The sequence below is a fragment of the Lampris incognitus genome, unplaced genomic scaffold (genome assembly GCF_029633865.1).
Source record: "Lampris incognitus isolate fLamInc1 unplaced genomic scaffold, fLamInc1.hap2 scaffold_210, whole genome shotgun sequence".
In the NCBI taxonomy this organism is placed as follows: domain Eukaryota; kingdom Metazoa; phylum Chordata; class Actinopteri; order Lampriformes; family Lampridae; genus Lampris; species Lampris incognitus.
In genome coordinates, this window is record NW_026611168.1 from 38,969 (window position 1) to 52,277 (window position 13,309).

General features: G+C 45.3%; 1 non-coding gene across 1 annotated transcript; it reads left to right on the forward strand.

Moving 5' to 3' along the window:
* The first annotated feature begins 6,307 nt into the window (after positions 1-6,307).
* LOC130132995 (5S ribosomal RNA) lies at positions 6,308-6,426 on the forward strand. The gene has a single exon (XR_008813216.1). It is a non-coding gene; the product is annotated as a 5S ribosomal RNA (ribosomal RNA).
* Positions 6,427-13,309: the final 6,883 nt, after the last annotated feature.

The window sequence follows — 13,309 nt, forward strand, 5'->3', positions numbered from 1 at the left end:
AGCGTGATGGAGAAGGGGGAGAGAGGAGAATTTGTGGTGGTGGAGAGTCGAGCGGAGAAACGAAAAGAGAGACGAGGTGGAGGGGCCACAGCAATGGGGTTGGTGAAAGAGACGGCGGTCGCAGCGGAAGCGGCGGGGAGGGAGGGGGAAGGGAGAGAGATGGACAGAGACCTGGTGGTTAATGTGGACGTGGAGGGAGAAGACAAAATCTCCATGATGGAGCTTCTGCGTGCGGTTGACAACACGTGTGGGAGAGTATTGGGCTGCAGGTCGAAAAGCGACAAACGATGGGAGCTCACGATGAGTAACCCGAAAGGGAAAACAAGACTGCTGGACGGCTTCAAGATTAGAAACTCCAGAGTGGTGGCATCGGAAGTTACGAGGGACACCAGGATCGTCTCCTTTTTGAACCTTCCCCTGTATGTCACAGACAATCAAATTGTTACTAAACTGGAGCAGTGGGGCGTGGAGCCGGTGTCTCCTATCAAGCGGAGGAAGTGGGCCGGGACGGACGTTTTTGACGGGACGAGATTCCTCAAAGTCCGTTTCAATGAAAATGTCTCCTCTTTACCTTACAGCACCAAATTTGAGACGCTGGAAGGGATTGAATACTTCAGAGTGCTGCACGATAATCAATCTAAAGTTTGCAGGCTGTGCCTCCAGCCCGGACACATCCTACGGGAGTGCCCGGAGTTCAAGTGCTTCAAGTGCGGGGAGATCGGACACTACGCACGAGAATGCGCAGCCATGCCTGGAGCAGATCCCAAAGAGGAGACAGAGAGGGACACCGGCGAGGGAGTGGAGGACGGGGCAGAAGAGACGGAGACAGGAAATCATCCTGATGGCATTGCGACTGATGGCGAAGCAGAGGGGCCCCAGTCAGCTGCACGCCATGAGATGGAGGAGGAGAGCGAGGTCGAGGAGGAGGAGGAGAAAAGAGGAAGCGGCGGTTTGACTGCGGCCTCTGAGAGGGTGGGGAGGATGCCGACGAGCGTCTCCACTCTGGCGCACGGGTCGCTGAGGGGTCAGGCTGTAACAACATCAGGGGACAGGAGCCGCAGCAACCAGAGGGAGGGCAGTTCGGCCAGCCTTGCGTCCTTGCCTTGCGGGCAGCCGGGGCAGAGAGGGCCTCTACACGGGCAGGGGAGTGAGAGACGACAGCCGAACCCTAAGGCTTCGGAATGGGATGGAGTTAGTAAGGGGAGGGAAGAGGGAACAAGCAGAAAGGGCAAGACTAAGAGGGGTAAATAATAATGGACTGAAAAGGGTGTGCATCATGTTTTTTGTTTGGGGATTATTTTTCTCTGTCTTTCCCACTCACCATGGTCAAAATAGCATCATTCAACATACGTGGACTACGTGACATGGACAAGTTCACTAAAGTCGTAAAAATGTGTGATGCAGAAATAATCTGTCTCCAAGAAACCCACTGGGACACTGACTGTGAAACTCAGTGCAAGAAAAGGTGGCCTGGATCCTACTTTTCAAGCCATGGGACTCAGCGGGAACGAGGAGTAAGCATCATGGTGAGTAGCCACATTGAGGCTGATGCCACTCTAATAGACAAAGACATTGGGGGGAGGTGGGTTAAAGTGGGCTTTGTTTTTGAAGACACTGTCTACAAATTACTGAACATTTATGCGCCCAACCACGAGGGGGACAGGTCTTCTTTCTTTCGAGAATTGAATATCATAGCTAAAGACTGTGACATCATAGTTGGGGATTTCAATGTCAAGATGAGCAGGCTTGACATTAGCGATAACGGTAGCTATAAACACGACTGTTCCAGAGCGGCCCTGAATCTGTTTATGGCCAAGAATAATTTCTGTGATTTATGGAGAACCAGAAATCCCATAACACGAGAGTACTCGAGAGTACAGCCACAAATGGACACTGTACGGCAAAGTCGGATTGATTTTTGTTTAGTCAAGAAACCGCAGATCGACCTTTTCGATACTGTGCGCTATTGTTTAAATTTCATTAGTGATCATGCCATCCTGCGTGTGGGAATGGGGGGTAAAAGGAGGGGGAGGGGGGGAGGCGTGTGGCACCTTAATGCTAGCCTGCTGAACAGAAGGGATTATGTTGAATGCATCTCTAAATTGATCTCATTTGAATGTTCACAGCCTGAGTTTGGGGAAAATATCATAGAGGGGTGGGAGAAATTAAAAGTGAGAATTAAACAAAAAAGTATTCAGTTTGCGAAAAGATTGAACTTTAAAACTAGAGAAAAAGAAAGATCATTAAGAAATACAATTGCTAAATTAAATGCACAACCGGTTGTCAATGTTGAAAGGCTTGTGAATATTCAAAATGAAATAAATGAAATTGAAAGGATAAAATGTGAAGGTGCTATAGTGAGGAGCCGTGCTCAATATGCAGTAGAAGGGGAGAAAAGTACAGCTTTTTTCCTCAACTTGGAAAAAAGGAAACAAAATCAGTGTTATTTGCAAGAAATCAAAAATAAAGAAGGTAAAGTAGTGACCAATTTCGTAGACATTCTGGAAACAGTACAAACTTTTTATAGTGACTTGTTTAAAACTGAGAGTTCAGACATACAAGCTACAAATGACATATTGGAAGAGATGACTGCTAAATTAAATGATGAGGATAAATCAGCGTGTGAACAGGAAATAACTGAGGAAGATATAGAGTGTGCAATAAATCAAATGATGTCAAATAAAAGCCCAGGTAGTGATGGGTTGACGGCAAACTTCTATAAAGCTTTCTGCAACACGCTCAAACCAACACTACTGAAATTGTATAAAACAATGGAAAAAGAACAGAAGGTACCGGAGTCAATGACTCTAGGCTTGATCACTTTAATTTTTAAGAAAGGGGAGAAGAATAAACTAACAAATTATAGGCCCATTACTCTGTTGAACAATGACTACAAAATACTAATGAAAATATTGGCAAACAGAGTCAAACAAATATTACATACAATAATAGAAGCCACCCAGGCTTATAGTGTGCCAGGGAGAGAAGTCACTGACACAGTACGCACCATAAGAGATGTGGTGGAGTATTTAAAAGAGACAGATCAAGCAGGTGTCCTTCTGGCCATTGACTTCAATAAAGCCTTTGACCGAGTAGAGCATCAATTTATGTTTAATGTACTGGAGAAGGTAGGTTTTGGAGACAGATTTCTAACTTGGGTAAAATTATTATATAGCAAAGCTACAGGTAAGGTCAAATGCAACGGTGCAACCACTGATGCGTTTCCTCTGGAAAGGTCGGTCAGACAAGGCTGTCCACTATCCTCAATCCTGTACACAATAATAGCAGAGCCACTAGGAATTCTATTAAAACAAGACAAGGGTATTAGAGGTATTGAGTTACCAGGGGGAGGATCCTGTGTCGTCCAGCAATTTGCTGATGACACCACCCTAACAGTAAAGGACATGGCAAGCATAGAGAGAGCAATGGCAGTAATAAACATGTACGGTCGAGCCTCTGGCTCCCGCATAAATGTAGGTAAGTCAGAAATCATGTTCATTAACATGGCTGAGCCTCAGCAGGAGACCACACCTTTTAAAATACAAAGCAAGCATATAAAAATTCTAGGTACCTACATCGGTAAAGATGTAGTGGCAGCTCGTGATCTGTCATGGACGGAAATTATTAGTAAAATAGAAAAATGTCTAAATTATTGGAAACTGAGAGACCTAAAACTCAAAGGTAGAGTAGTGGTTCTAAACAACTTAATATTGTCAAAACTAAACTATACATTAGCAGTTATAGAACTACCCTTATGGGTATTAAACAGAATAAATGAAATTATAACCAATTTTTTGTGGAGGGCAAAAGTAAGTAAAATAGCACGAAAAACATTAATAAGTAAGTACAGAGAGGGAGGACTTCAATTAGTAGATATAGAAAGCAAAAAAAGGGCGTTCAGGATCAAAACTGTGCAAAAATATCTGTGTGACTCCACAGCCCACGGCTGGAAAAGCCTGATGGCTTACTTCATAAACAAGGTATTTCACATAGGCGATTTTGTGCTGCTGATGCAACTAAAGCGACCGATGATGGCGGGGCTTCCAGGTTTCTATAGAGAAGTCCTGTCCGCTCACGCGGAATTTCTAAAGCATATAGACTATGCATGTGACTCGGTAAACGTCATCAGAGAAATGCCAATCTTTCTAAATAAGAAAATTCAAAAGACAGGTAAGCTTCTATGTAATAATGACATGTTAACAGCAGGTTTGGTCCAGTTGAAGGACGTCATGTATGAACTGATGCCGGGTTTTCTCCCCCCCCAAGCCATATATGACAGTATAAAGGAGATAAACTATGAGGCCAAAATTACGGAGACAACAAGCTATTATAACGACTTAAAGGAAAGCATCCCAAAAGAATGGCGGACAACCATAGAGCGGAGAGTGGTACAGAACAGAGAGGGGAAGCTCCCAGCCATGTTGGTGGAGCAAGGAGGAGAGTGGAGGAGTATACACAGGTTGACAAGCAAACAGATCTATGGAAAGTTTCTGGCACAGGCGTCGCAACGTCCGACCTCTCTGCCGTTCTGGGGCAAAGTTATGCCCAATTTGAATGTGGGACAAATCTGGGGACAATGGAGGGTGAGAGGGAACAGCATTGAGGCAGAAGACAACGACTACAAAATCCGACACAACAAAGTGTTCACTAACGTTATTCTGCACCAATTTGACAAGGGGGTCGGCAGGGAGTGCGACGTCTGTGGCCTGCTGCCTGAAACACTATTGCACATGTACCGCCACTGCTCGGAGCTGGCGAGCTTCTTTGAAACCCTGAAAAAGTGCTTAGTCAACAAACTGGGATTAATTTGGGACAGCGGGGATTCGTGGGATGTATTCTTTGTGTTTGGAGTGTGGGAGAAGAGCAGGGTGAAGAACGCAGCGCTGTGCAAATTCCTCTTAAGTCACGCCCGGTGGGCCGTCAAATCACGTCGGAACATTGCGCACTTTGAACGCAGAATCATCCCGGTTTGGAACATTTTCAAAAACATGGTCAAAAAACAAACACATTACAGACTGACGCACGGCGATGCGGACTTCACCCGGCTCTTCATCAGAGACAGCCATCTCCTCTCCCTCAACAGGAGGGGGGAGATTGTGTGGAACTGGTGAGGGAGGGAGGGAGGGGAGGAAAAAGTCTGAAATGATGTGAACGGAAAATGATGATTATTGGAAGTGTAAATATAAACAGAGTTAAAGACGCGTTACGGTTTTCTTTTAACTTTCTCTGTTATGTTTTATTGAAGTTAAGGGGAGGATGGGATCATTCTGTTTAATGTGGAATGTGTGTCATTTAAAATCTCAAAGTGGTGTTTTAATGTCACTTTCTTTTAAAAACACAGTCTAAGGTTTGTTCAAAAGGGCTGATTTGTTTCATTTTCTGTTCTGATTCCAAAGCGCTGATTTAAGTTGACGATTTGGAAAGCATGGCTTTATTTTATGTATAAAGAGAGACGGATACTATCTTGTGTAAGCCAAACAAAGTGTAAAACAAATGTAACAATGTGGAATTGATGGACAATACATGCAATCAAAAATGTATTTTTGTTCCCAAAAATATATTTTCATAATAAAAGACAAAAAAAATAAAAATAAAAAAATAACGCCCGATCTCGTCCGATCTCGGAAGCCAAGCAGGGTCGGGCCTGGTTAGTACTTGGATGGGAGACCGCCTGGGAATACCAGGTGCTGTAAGCCTTTTATCCCCCCGCCCCAACTATAATCCACAAAGCAAACGTATAGGAAAAGCCAGACATACATTTTGGTCAAAGATCACTACAAGCTACTCAATGGCCACCTCTTATGTTTTAGTCTTATTCTGTCACAGTCTCTCGCCCTTGACATCAAAGCGATCGCCCTTGACACCTGCTGACCCCCCCCCCCTTCACCGCGGTACACCAGTCGGCCATCAAAGGAATCGCCGCTCTCCGTTGACATCAAAGCGATCGCCATCACCCTTAAAAAGCCTCCACTGTGAACCAGTCTGCGCTGGAACGTCGCCTTTCATGGACTTCTGCCTGCCCGCCTGCCTACCAGCCACTGAGCGAACTCCTGCTCTACCCCTGAGATCGGTTACTTCCATAAAGACTTGATTTCTTCCCTTACCTGGTTGTCCCGTCTGCTTTTGGGTTCTTTCCTGACACGTGACATATTCTTACACTTAACACTTGACTCTTTCCACAGCAAACGCAATAAGATGTCACGTAGCTGGTCATAAACGCAGAAACTGGTGAAATAAGCTGATAGCAGAAAGAAGAAGCGCGGAGGCCGAATTATATATAAAAGAGCGGCACGGTGCCGGCTCAACGGCTTACGGCCATACCACTCTGATAACGCCCGATCTCGTCCGATCTCGGAAGCCAAGCAGGGTCGGGCCTGGTTAGTACTTGGATGGGAGACCGCCTGGGAATACCAGGTGCTGTAAGCCTTTTATCCCCCCGCCCCAACTATAATCCACAAAGCAAACGTATAGGAAAAGCCAGACATACATTTTGGTCAAAGATCACTACAAGCTACTCAATGGCCACCTCTTATGTTTTAGTCTTATTCTGTCACAGTCTCTCGCCCTTGACATCAAAGCGATCGCCCTTGACACCTGCTGACCCCCCCCCTTCATCGCGGTACACCAGTTGGCCATCAAAGGAATCGCCGCTCTCCGTTGACATCAAAGCGATCGCCATCACCCTTAAAAAGCCTCCACTGTGAACCAGTCTGCGCTGGAACGTCGCCTTTCATGGACTTCTGCCTGCCCGCCTGCCTACCAGCCACTGAGCGAACTCCTGCTCTACCCCTGAGATCGGTTACTTCCATAAAGACTTGATTTCTTCCCTTACCTGGTTGTCCCGTCTGCTTTTGGGTTCTTTCCTGACACGTGACATATTCTTACACTTAACACTTGACTCTTTCCACAGCAAACGCAATAAGATGTCACGTAGCTGGTCATAAACGCAGAAACTGGTGAAATAAGCTGATAGCAGAAAGAAGAAGCGCGGAGGCCGAATTATATATAAAAGAGCGGCACGGTGCCGGCTCAATGGCTTACGGCCATACCACTCTGATAACTTCCGGGTTGGCGTGGTGGCGGCGGAGCGGACGAAAAAGACATTAAATCGACGGGGAAACGAGAGCAGTCTCTGAAAATCACGTTTCTAACTCCCCCCCAGCAGCTTTCTGCTGCACGGGGGAAACTTTTGTGGCTTTAGAAGCACGAAAATGGCACAGACGGCAAGGACACTCGGACCGGACAAGACTTACGACGACGGGCAGACGGACAAACAAAATGGAGGTATAGCGGCGGAAACAAAGAAGCCCCAGCAGGACGCGAATCCGACTGAGGCAGAAAGCGTGATGGAGAAGGGGGAGAGAGGAGAATTTGTGGTGGTGGAGAGTCGAGCGGAGAAACGAAAAGAGAGACGAGGTGGAGGGGCCACAGCAATGGGGTTGGTGAAAGAGACGGCGGTCGCAGCGGAAGCGGCGGGGAGGGAGGGGGAAGGGAGAGAGATGGACAGAGACCTGGTGGTTAATGTGGACGTGGAGGGAGAAGACAAAATCTCCATGATGGAGCTTCTGCGTGCGGTTGACAACACGTGTGGGAGAGTATTGGGCTGCAGGTCGAAAAGCGACAAACGATGGGAGCTCACGATGAGTAACCCGAAAGGGAAAACAAGACTGCTGGACGGCTTCAAGATTAGAAACTCCAGAGTGGTGGCATCGGAAGTTACGAGGGACACCAGGATCGTCTCCTTTTTGAACCTTCCCCTGTATGTCACAGACAATCAAATTGTTACTAAACTGGAGCAGTGGGGCGTGGAGCCGGTGTCTCCTATCAAGCGGAGGAAGTGGGCCGGGACGGACGTTTTTGACGGGACGAGATTCCTCAAAGTCCGTTTCAATGAAAATGTCTCCTCTTTACCTTACAGCACCAAATTTGAGACGCTGGAAGGGATTGAATACTTCAGAGTGCTGCACGATAATCAATCTAAAGTTTGCAGGCTGTGCCTCCAGCCCGGACACATCCTACGGGAGTGCCCGGAGTTCAAGTGCTTCAAGTGCGGGGAGATCGGACACTACGCACGAGAATGCGCAGCCATGCCTGGAGCAGATCCCAAAGAGGAGACAGAGAGGGACACCGGCGAGGGAGTAGAGGACGGGGCAGAAGAGACGGAGACAGGAAATCATCCTGATGGCATTGCGACTGATGGCGAAGCAGAGGGGCCCCAGTCAGCTGCACGCCATGAGATGGAGGAGGAGAGCGAGGTCGAGGAGGAGGAGGAGAAAAGAGGAAGCGGCGGTTTGACTGCGGCCTCTGAGAGGGTGGGGAGGATGCCGACGAGCGTCTCCACTCTGGCGCACGGGTCGCTGAGGGGTCAGGCTGTAACAACATCAGGGGACAGGAGCCGCAGCAACCAGAGGGAGGGCAGTTCGGCCAGCCTTGCGTCCTTGCCTTGCGGGCAGCCGGGGCAGAGAGGGCCTCTACACGGGCAGGGGAGTGAGAGACGACAGCCGAACCCTAAGGCTTCGGAATGGGATGGAGTTAGTAAGGGGAGGGAAGAGGGAACAAGCAGAAAGGGCAAGACTAAGAGGGGTAAATAATAATGGACTGAAAAGGGTGTGCATCATGTTTTTTGTTTGGGGATTGTTTTTCTCTGTCTTTCCCACTCACCATGGTCAAAATAGCATCATTCAACGTACGTGGACTACGTGACATGGACAAGTTCACTAAAGTCGTAAAAATGTGTGATGCAGAAATAATCTGTCTCCAAGAAACCCACTGGGACACTGACTGTGAAACTCAGTGCAAGAAAAGGTGGCCTGGATCCTACTTTTCAAGCCATGGGACTCAGCGGGCACGAGGAGTAAGCATCATGGTGAGTAGCCACATTGAGGCTGATGCCACTCTAATAGACAAAGACATTGGGGGGAGGTGGGTTAAAGTGGGCTTTGTTTTTGAAGACACTGTCTACAAATTACTGAACATTTATGCGCCCAACCACGAGGGGGACAGGTCTTCTTTCTTTCGAGAATTGAATATCATAGCTAAAGACTGTGACATCATAGTTGGGGATTTCAATGTCAAGATGAGCAGGCTTGACATTAGCGATAACGGTAGCTATAAACACGACTGTTCTAGAGCGGCCCTGAATCTGTTTATGGCCAAGAATAATTTCTGTGATTTATGGAGAACCAGAAATCCCATAACACGAGAGTACTCGAGAGTACAGCCACAAATGGACACTGTATGGCAAAGTCGGATTGATTTTTGTTTAGTCAAGAAACCGCAGATCGACCTTTTCGATACTGTGCGCTATTGTTTAAATTTCATTAGTGATCATGCCATCCTGCGTGTGGGAATGGGGGGTAAAAGGAGGGGGAGGGGGGGAGGCGTGTGGCACCTTAATGCTAGCCTGCTGAACAGAAGGGATTATGTTGAATGCATCTCTAAAGTGATCTCATTTGAATGTTCACAGCCTGAGTTTGGGGAAAATATCATAGAGGGGTGGGAGAAATTAAAAGTGAGAATTAAACAAAAAAGTATTCAGTTTGCGAAAAGATTGAACTTTAAAACTAGAGAAAAAGAAAGATCATTAAGAAATACAATTGCTAAATTAAATGCACAACCGGTTGTCAATGTTGAAAGGCTTGTGAATATTCAAAATGAAATAAATGAAATTGAAAGGATAAAATGTGAAGGTGCTATAGTGAGGAGCCGTGCTCAATATGCAGTAGAAGGGGAGAAAAGTACAGCTTTTTTCCTCAACTTGGAAAAAAGGAAACAAAATCAGTGTTATTTGCAAGAAATCAAAAATAAAGAAGGTAAAGTAGTGACCAATTTCGTAGACATTCTGGAAACAGTACAAACTTTTTATAGTGACTTGTTTAAAACTGAGAGTTCAGACATACAAGCTACAAATGACATATTGGAAGAGATGACTGCTAAATTAAATGATGAGGATAAATCAGCGTGTGAACAGGAAATAACTGAGGAAGATATAGAGTGTGCAATAAATCAAATGATGTCAAATAAAAGCCCAGGTAGTGATGGGTTGACGGCAAACTTCTATAAAGCTTTCTGCAACACGCTCAAACCAACACTACTGAAATTGTATAAAACAATGGAAAAAGAACAGAAGGTACCGGAGTCAATGACTCTAGGCTTGATCACTTTAATTTTTAAGAAAGGGGAGAAGAATAAACTAACAAATTATAGGCCCATTACTCTGTTGAACAATGACTACAAAATACTAATGAAAATATTGGCAAACAGAGTCAAACAAATATTACATACAATAATAGAAGCCACCCAGGCTTATAGTGTGCCAGGGAGAGAAGTCACTGACACAGTACGCACCATAAGAGATGTGGTGGAGTATTTAAAAGAGACAGATCAAGCAGGTGTCCTTCTGGCCATTGACTTCAATAAAGCCTTTGACCGAGTAGAGCATCAATTTATGTTTAATGTACTGGAGAAGGTAGGTTTTGGAGACAGATTTCTAACTTGGGTAAAATTATTATATAGCAAAGCTACAGGTAAGGTCAAATGCAACGGTGCAACCACTGATGCGTTTCCTCTGGAAAGGTCGGTCAGACAAGGCTGTCCACTATCCTCAATCCTGTACACAATAATAGCAGAGCCACTAGGAATTCTATTAAAACAAGACAAGGGTATTAGAGGTATTGAGTTACCAGGGGGAGGATCCTGTGTCGTCCAGCAATTTGCTGATGACACCACCCTAACAGTAAAGGACATGGCAAGCATAGAGAGAGCAATGGCAGTAATAAACATGTACGGTCGAGCCTCTGGCTCCCGCATAAATGTAGGTAAGTCAGAAATCATGTTCATTAACATGGCTGAGCCTCAGCAGGAGACCACACCTTTTAAAATACAAAGCAAGCATATAAAAATTCTAGGTACCTACATCGGTAAAGATGTAGTGGCAGCTCGTGATCTGTCATGGACGGAAATTATTAGTAAAATAGAAAAATGTCTAAATTATTGGAAACTGAGAGACCTAAAACTCAAAGGTAGAGTAGTGGTTCTAAACAACTTAATATTGTCAAAACTAAACTATACATTAGCAGTTATAGAACTACCCTTATGGGTATTAAACAGAATAAATGAAATTATAACCAATTTTTTGTGGAGGGCAAAAGTAAGTAAAATAGCACGGAAAACATTAATAAGTAAGTACAGAGAGGGAGGACTTCAATTAGTAGATATAGAAAGCAAAAAAAGGGCGTTCAGGATCAAAACTGTGCAAAAATATCTGTGTGACTCCACAGCCCACGGCTGGAAAAGCCTGATGGCTTACTTCATAAACAAGGTATTTCACATAGGCGATTTTGTGCTGCTGATGCAACTAAAGCGACCGATGATGGCGGGGCTTCCAGGTTTCTATAGAGAAGTCCTGTCCGCTCACGCGGAATTTCTAAAGCATATAGACTATGCATGTGACTCGGTAAACGTCATCAGAGAAATGCCAATCTTTCTAAATAAGAAAATTCAAAAGACAGGTAAGCTTCTATGTAATAATGACATGTTAACAGCAGGTTTGGTCCAGTTGAAGGACGTCATGTATGAACTGATGCCGGGTTTTCTCCCCCCCCAAGCCATATATGACAGTATAAAGGAGATAAACTATGAGGCCAAAATTACGGAGACAACAAGCTATTATAACGACTTAAAGGAAAGCATCCCAAAAGAATGGCGGACAACCATAGAGCGGAGAGTGGTACAGAACAGAGAGGGGAAGCTCCCAGCCATGTTGGTGGAGCAAGGAGGAGAGTGGAGGAGTATACACAGGTTGACAAGCAAACAGATCTATGGAAAGTTTCTGGCACAGGCGTCGCAACGTCCGACCTCTCTGCCGTTCTGGGGCAAAGTTATGCCCAATTTGAATGTGGGACAAATCTGGGGACAATGGAGGGTGAGAGGGAACAGCATTGAGGCAGAAGACAACGACTACAAAATCCGACACAACAAAGTGTTCACTAACGTTATTCTGCACCAATTTGACAAGGGGGTCGGCAGGGAGTGCGACGTCTGTGGCCTGCTGCCTGAAACACTATTGCACATGTACCGCCACTGCTCGGAGCTGGCGAGCTTCTTTGAAACCCTGAAAAAGTGCTTAGTCAACAAACTGGGATTAATTTGGGACAGCGGGGATTCGTGGGATGTATTCTTTGTGTTTGGAGTGTGGGAGAAGAGCAGGGTGAAGAACGCAGCGCTGTGCAAATTCCTCTTAAGTCACGCCCGGTGGGCCGTCAAATCACGTCGGAACATTGCGCACTTTGAACGCAGAATCATCCCGGTTTGGAACATTTTCAAAAACATGGTCAAAAAACAAACACATTACAGACTGACGCACGGCGATGCGGACTTCACCCGGCTCTTCATCAGAGACAGCCATCTCCTCTCCCTCAACAGGAGGGGGGAGATTGTGTGGAACTGGTGAGGGAGGGAGGGAGGGAGGGAGGGGAGGAAAAGTCTGAAATGATGTGAACGGAAAATGATGATTATTGGAAGTGTAAATATAAACAGAGTTAAAGACGCGTTACGGTTTTCTTTGAACTTTCTCTGTTATGTTTTATTGAAGTTAAGGGGAGGATGGGATCATTCTGTTTTAATGTGGAATGTGTGTCATTTAAAATCTCAAAGTGGTGTTTTAATGTCACTTTCTTTTAAAAACACAGTCTAAGGTTTGTTCAAAAGGGCTGATTTGTTTCATTTTCTGTTCTGGTTCCAAAGCGCTGATTTAAGTTGATGATTTGGAAAGCATGGCTTTATTTTATGTATAAAGAGAGACGGATACTATCTTGTGTAAGCCAAACAAAGTGTAAAACAAATGTAACAATGTGGAATTGATGGACAATACATGCAATCAAAAATGTATTTTTGTTCCCAAAAATATATTTTCATAATAAAAGACAAAAAAAAAAATAACGCCCGATCTCGTCCGATCTCGGAAGCCAAGCAGGGTCGGGCCTGGTTAGTACTTGGATGGGAGACCGCCTGGGAATACCAGGTGCTGTAAGCCTTTTATCCCCCCGCCCCAACTATAATCCACAAAGCAAACGTATAGGAAAAACCAGACATACATTTTGGTCAAAGATCACTACAAGCTACTCAATGGCCACCTCTTATGTTTTAGTCTTATTCTTAAACTTAACACTTGACTCTTTCCACAGCAAACGCAATAAGATGTCACGTAGCTGGTCATAAACGCAGAAACTGGTGAAATAAGCTGATCGCAGAAAGAAGAAGCGCGGAGGCCGAATTATATATAAAAGAGCGGCACGGTGCCGGCTCAATG